The sequence below is a fragment of the Acyrthosiphon pisum genome, chromosome X, assembly GCF_005508785.2.
Source record: "Acyrthosiphon pisum isolate AL4f chromosome X, pea_aphid_22Mar2018_4r6ur, whole genome shotgun sequence".
In the NCBI taxonomy this organism is placed as follows: domain Eukaryota; kingdom Metazoa; phylum Arthropoda; class Insecta; order Hemiptera; family Aphididae; genus Acyrthosiphon; species Acyrthosiphon pisum.
In genome coordinates, this window is record NC_042493.1 from 98,866,439 (window position 1) to 98,873,760 (window position 7,322).

General features: G+C 30.8%; 1 protein-coding gene across 1 annotated transcript in view; it reads left to right on the forward strand.

Annotated features, from left to right (window-relative positions):
• Nucleotides 1-5,692: 5,692 nt before the first annotated feature.
• Nucleotides 5,693-7,322, forward strand: part of LOC100169580 (ring canal kelch homolog) — a 14,700-nt gene continuing 13,070 nt past the window's right edge. The window contains exons 1-2 of the mRNA XM_016807988.2: nt 5,693-6,430; nt 6,521-6,558. The gene's annotated coding sequence lies outside the window, so the exon portion shown is untranslated. The remainder of the gene's footprint in view (nt 6,431-6,520; nt 6,559-7,322) is intronic.

A 7,322-nucleotide genomic window follows, 5' to 3' on the forward strand; every position in this document is an offset into this window, starting at 1 on the left:
GAATCGTTTTTGTATAGTTCTATGCTATGATCCTATAGGTACAAATGAGTGGTACCCATGGTGCACTGTCCACCTTTTTATCATACTTTTTACTAATTTTAGTTACTACGTTATTTAAATATGAAATGAAAGGTATTTAGTAATAATATAACCAAACAATTTTGAGAATCATTGTTTTTATTTTTTTTCCGGATTTTTACGTTCCGGGATTTTACATTCCGGAATTTTACGTTCCGGAATATTACGGTCCGGGATTTTACATTCCGGACTTTTACGTTCCGGAATATAACGGTCCGGGATTTTACATTCCTGATTTTTACGGTCCGGGACTTTACATTCCGGATTTGTACGGTCCGCGATTTTTAATTCCGGATTTTTACTTTCCGAAATACTACGGTCCGCATATTTTACTTCCCGGATCTTTTACTTTCCGGAGTGTTACATTCCGGATTTTTACGGTCCGGGATATTACTTTCCGGCGTTTTACTTTCCGGAATCCTACGTTCCGCACATTTTACTTTCCGGATTTTTATCGTTCCGGCCTATTATTTTCCGGAAATTTACGGCCTCCCTTTCCCAATACCCAGTTAAACCATTACCAATAAAATATTTAAACCTAACCTACAAACCTTCCTAAAATATTCCTACCACAGAGTAATAATAATATCTTACTCGTACACGATCACGGACGTACATATGTACATATTATTATCAGCTATAATGTGTGGCCGTGCCCACGACATACAATTTTACAACGTAATATAATTATAATATAATGTAATATATTTTACAATTTATTGTATTAATATTTTACAACGTTGCACGCCATCCAAACAGTTCCGTGACTATAAAAAACAATTTTGAAGGGTCTTAGGATTAAGGTTTCAAAAAAGTGAAAGGTCGTTTTCAAGTAAGCTTCGTAATAAATTCAAATACGTATTCAGAAGTCTTATCCGATGACTAGGATGATCGTCGGTATAATTGGCGTAATATATTTTGGTAGAAACCGCAGACGGAAGAAATGCGCTATTAATTACGAATTACCTATTCCGTGTGTACCGTGTGGACATGTGGTTGACACTTGACACTTTATCACAATAATATACTAAGATATTCAACTTTTCCAACGTTGGTTATGTTTCGGTGGTTATTTAAATGTGGTCATTATAATGATTTCTGAAATCGTTTTACTTAAACAATTTTATTTAATTCAGAGTTTATTTATTTCGGAACGAAAGAATTTTGATTACGGGCCACACCGTTTAACTGACTAGGAGGCAGTGTAATCGTCGCCTTAGTCTTGGTTTTTACTTTAAAATTTATACATATTTATTATTATTTTACTTACTTACCTATGCTAGGTAAACTATCTTTGTTTTGCTATTTTGAATAATTTGGGAGAGCTACAACCAGAACCTGATAAAAAACATTCTATTTTTTATTTTTATTTTTTAAATATTATATACCTAGGTAGGTAGGTAATAATTATTATAAATACGTCTTTTGCATTTAATTACGTTCCTGGCTCCTTCGACCTTCCGTCACCAATTAATTAAAATTTTGTTTGCAATTCGCGGTGTATTATTGTTATATGTAGTCAATATTAAATATTTTATTGTGTTTCTATAATAATACAAGATAATAAATATTATGATTATTGTTAAATGGTAAAGTACATAATTAAAGACATTCAAATTAAATTATATTAGTATAATAGGTATTAGGTATGGTTACAATATGTTTCTGGTTGTTATTAATAATTAATAATTATATTTGAATGAATTTGAAACCAAGCATTTAGGCCCTATATTTAAAAATAACAAATAGGTATATAATAAGTATATTATACTATATATGTATATAATAACAAAAGCCAAGTTCATACAGACCATATTAAATTCATAATGAAACTAAATGATTGGTAATAATTCATAGTTCCACAGTGACATAGCTGCATTACACCATACGTTGATGTATAATATTTTATAATAATTAATATTGTGAAAGTAAATATAATAAGTAATTATTAATAACTATAGCAAGTTCCAGTGTTTATTTTTTTGCCCAAGACGTCGATATGGTTCGTATTGGAATTTAATGATTTCATTTTTCAAACGAAAATCGAAGAATATAACATTACATTATTATATTAGATTTTTAAATTATAATTAATTGTAATTTTAATATTTCATAATCGAAAGGGATTTCTCGATGTAATTATTAATAAGGCAGAAAAGGCGACAAACGTAAAAACATGTCCTAGGTCCTATACTTATCATTAATTCTATTTTCTATAGCTGCAAATTAAAAGTGGTATAATAAGTTTAATCACTGTCATGTCTTATAATGCGTGGATAGTCATTATTTATAGTAAAATTCACATTCAAATATTCAATATTAGAATTTTAAAAATTGTATTTATTTTTTACAAACAGTACCTATGGATGTTTCCTGTTTTTTTTTTAATGTACCTAACTAACCAACTAACTCATTTTTATACATTTTTTTATGTGACATTCTTTTCACACGACACACGCACTCGCCCGTTCAATATACAGCTGCAGTTGTAAATATTGTAATACGTATTTGCGTATATTATAATATTGTTGACGAGCATTCGAATTTTAAAGGTTCTGTATAGGCAAATTGTTTAGTACGTGTAGTAGTTTTAGTAGTCGATGTCATTAATGTGAACGTACTGCGTAGACGCGTAGTAAGGCGGTATAGTTGGTGTGTGTGTGTGTGTGTGTGTGTGTGTGTGTGTGTGTGTGTGTGTGTGACTGTATGTAAAACAATATAAACCGTACGCACAAGTCACCATCGCAGCACAGCGTTTCGCGCACGATATACATAATTATATGGTCATTACTTATCAACAACAAAAAAAGTAAGTAAGATAGGTAAATTCTGATTTTACCAACACGTCGAGCATAAAAATTGTTACATTTCCAAAAAAAAAAAAATCAAGAGCATTTTGAAGTTTTTTACCATAACTTTACAAATTAAATTACATTAAGAGGATGTCAGCGCACTATACGTTTTCTCTCTCTGGCCCACGCGCAACATAGACAAAACGCATTCACGCAAAATCATTTTTTCTATGAGTTTAAGTAATCTTAGAGTAAAGTCACCTATTACAAAAAATATAGAGAATAATATTTTTGAGGGAATCACATATCGATTTTATATTTTATTATTATTTGACTTTGTATTCCACTTTCAAAATAAATAAAAAAATGTTGTAAATTTAAATTATGTCTAAATTGTTTTGAAACAATATTTAGACAAATCGATATGTCATTCCCTTAAAAGTATTATTCTCTATCTTTTTTTTTCATGGGTGACTTTACTCTAAGATTACTTAAGCATATAGAAAAAATGATTTAGCGTAAATGCATTTTCTCTACGTTGCGTGTGAGCCAGAGAGAGAAAACAAATAGTGCGCTAACTTAAATTAATTAAGTATCATCAAATTAAGCTATATGAGAGTTGAAAACTTGTCAGTAGACGGGCATCCACGTTCAAATTTAATATAGGTATGTTTTAACAACAATATTAAAAGTGTAATACCCGTTAAACTGTTAAAGCATAATAGTATATGTATAAATAAATATCGATTTCTCATTTTGGGACTTTCTTATTTTGTTGTAATTCAAAAACAAATAACCGTAGACACATGAAATTTTCTCAATTTCACTGAATAATGTACTTTATATTAGTATCTGAGCGCACGGTAGTAAAATGATATTTTAGCTAAAAATGTATGGTAATTATTGCCAGTTGCCTACTATTTTCGCTTCTAAATTATAAATAACTTGTAAACGTTTTACATTATTCTTCTTAAAATGGAAAACGTTTTACAAATTAAAAAACGACGAAGAAAATATTTATCCAAAAAACACAAAGGAAATGTCGATAAACTAAAAAAATGGCGAGAAAGTCTTAAAACTGACAGTGACACGGTAAGTCAACATAATTTAAATCTTATATAGGTATACAATTTTAGTATGTGCATGTGATTTTAATTTCGTACGCATGATTATGATATAGGAAGAAATAAATAATATGTCGACATCGGATACCCATCCTAATACTTTTGATGATACTATTATAACAGAGCCGGATAATGTACAAATGTACGTCAGTCTCCAACACATTATTATTGTTTTCTATACTTTATATGATTTATAGTATTTAAAATACATCACCTGTATAGGCAGATATTCTGTACAATATTGAGGGCACTCAAATAGAATAAATATAATAAATTAATAGGTTACCAACTGAATAATAATAAAAAATATCATCTATACAAAATGTTGTAATCTGTAAAAAAAACTACGATGAGCAGTAAAAATACTGCTCATAGTTCCCTATGATCAAGGTCCATTTCGACACCTACTATACAGCAGAAAGACTTCCCCGGTTTTTTTTATAGCTCAAATGTGTATATTTAATAATAATATACAGCGATTTTGTTTCTCTTAAAATCTAAAACGATAATTTATAGACCTCGTGACTGTATAGCGTAGCCGCGTAGGTATCATTAACAGAAAAATAATATATAATAAGCAGGGCTAGGAAAATTGTAAAATATGCATTTTATATATAAAAATATGCAAAAATATGCGTTTAATTTTTTTGTAAGATAAACACTAAAATATAGTTACAAAAAAAAATATTTATTTATTAAAATACATCAATGATAGTCTGTTTTTCTTAAAATAATACAATTTAGAAATAAAATAAAATAAAATAATTTAGAAATAAAATGTATAATTCACATTAACTACGTGCGTGTTACATGAAATAAAATTTATATTTGACAAAAAAACCAAGTTTTATGAAATATACTATAAAACATGCATGTTTTACATTCTTATAATCGAAATATGCAATAATATGAATTTTATCCAAAATATGCAAAAGCATGCAAAATATAAATACCACCATTTATCTCATCATGAGGGAACATTCGTGGACATTACTGGCAAAATCAATAATCAGAAGTAACAAAAAAAACATGCTGTTATTATTATTAATAAGACATTCTGCCAATAAAAAAAAAGAAGATAAATATTTATTTAATTTTTTTAACCGACAATCGCACGCCGACGCTATATTTTTCTAAATAGTCGTCGACGATTCTGACTTGGCTTCTATTCATAGCGTACCCACTTACCGAACACAACTACTGTCGAAACAGTGACAGATAAATTCTGCCGATGTAATGCTTTAAATTTCCGGCAGCGTCGTCGATGCCACATAAAAAAAAGTTACAGATAAATTTATCATAAATATTTTTATTATATAATATGGCAGCGATTCTCCTTTTTATACCACCTACACGCAGTTTGAAAATCGTCGAGTTACATTTGAAAAATAACGTTTTTTTTATAGTATCAAAAATGAATAGGTAGTTAAGTGACGGCTATTATAGGAGTGTTATGAAACGGCTGCTCTCAATAACAATGAAATACGAATAATAATAACTTATAAATTATAATAAATAACAACTAAAAATATTGTTCAATGCGGAGATACTGTACGCGTCTGCGTAGAATGTAGACAATCGTTAAAATGTAGTTTGATAAAAAAAAACAACCATTAAAATATAAAAAGAAATGTGTAGCTATACAATTATACACATTGTACACAATATCATAAAGGTTTAATTTGAATAACACACATTTAAATTTCGTACCACACACAGTTTTAGGGACTAATCAATTTAGTTTATAGCTCTACTACGCGTAGCGCGTACCACCTACCGGCCTACTACAGACTATACAGAGTGTAGCTCGGTATGAGAGTGTCGAGTAACGCTGATCTTGACCACCGCCACTGACGATATAATCATAATAATCATTCCAGCACACGGACGGAGATGGGAATCTATCTACCTATCTAGGTGTCCGTCTCGAACGAAATCTTTTAAGAATTCTCAAAACGTGACACACACTCGCACACACGGTGTACACGGTGCGCTGTTAGCTAATCACTTTTATTTCGAATTATAATATTATTATGGTTTTTCTCGTGTTATCTATAGACGATTTGTTTATCAGCAGTGCAGCTATGCTCATTGCTCGAAAAAAGAGTGCACACAGACACAATAGTTGTGCAATACACGATGTTTTCGACTTTCGTTGTTGCTACTTGTTGCTCTATCAACGCGCGACGCGTTTGTTGTATTAAATCCACGTATATTATAAAATTATTTTTTCGTTTGTGAGAGACAATTATTGGTAGTGTTCTTATCATTATCGTAACGTACCTACGCTCAAATCGCGACGGCATTTTTTGTTTACCCGTACGTAAGCGCGAGTCGCAGCAGGAAATATTTAGAAATTATTGTACCTATTCAGCATAGGCTTTTGCTAACAGAGTGCTACTATTATTCGTGCACGACAACTACTATCGGCTGAAGGTCAGTTATTTGTATTTGTAGTACTTGTACCAGCTCTAATACTTGAGGTTTGATCTATTGTTTACGAGTGTATTATTCAATGTGTTACAGGTCAGAGACGGCTGGCCATTCCGCTCACCTACAAATACGTGAGTTATTATTTATTATTATTATTTTACGACCGCATCAAGCGATCACTGCTGAAGGACCCACATGTGCCATCGCTTATATATTATCGCTTGACATAGTTTCCATATTGCTACCTACATCTACTAAAACGTGCTGATTTAATTACTAAATGTTGTTACACATTACATAAATGTTTATATATTTATTATTGTATTAAGAGGACGTCGCGCCCGTATGCGTTATCTCCGTCTTACAAATGTACAACATAGCAAAAACTGTTTTGCGCGGTAAAGAACCGAGAGAACTTGTGTTTTTCAAACTTAAATAATATTTTTTTAAATTTCCGATATCAAAAAAATTAAAACGATATTGCACAGCCAAAGTTCTCCTTTTTATGAGGTGAAAATGTTGGTCCTTAGTTATGACTGTAGCCTTTCTTGGTTCTTTCCCGCACAGTTTTTGCTATATGTGGGTGAGGGTACAATGTCCTCTTAACATAATATTATGCATGATACAACAACTTATATTATTATTTATAAATTTATTTATTTATTTACACACACACACAATAATTTACACAATCAATCATTCCTACAATTATTATCACACATAGTACACACGTAAACACTAAGCATTACACGGCTCATCAGTTTTTCCCGCCGACCCTCAAGTAAAATCACCAAGGTATAGGATAGTCACGTAGCGTTAGGCATTTCATCTAAACCATTATATACAGTCCAATCAAGTACAGGTAAGCTAACTATTGTTGATCAGCGATCAGCCC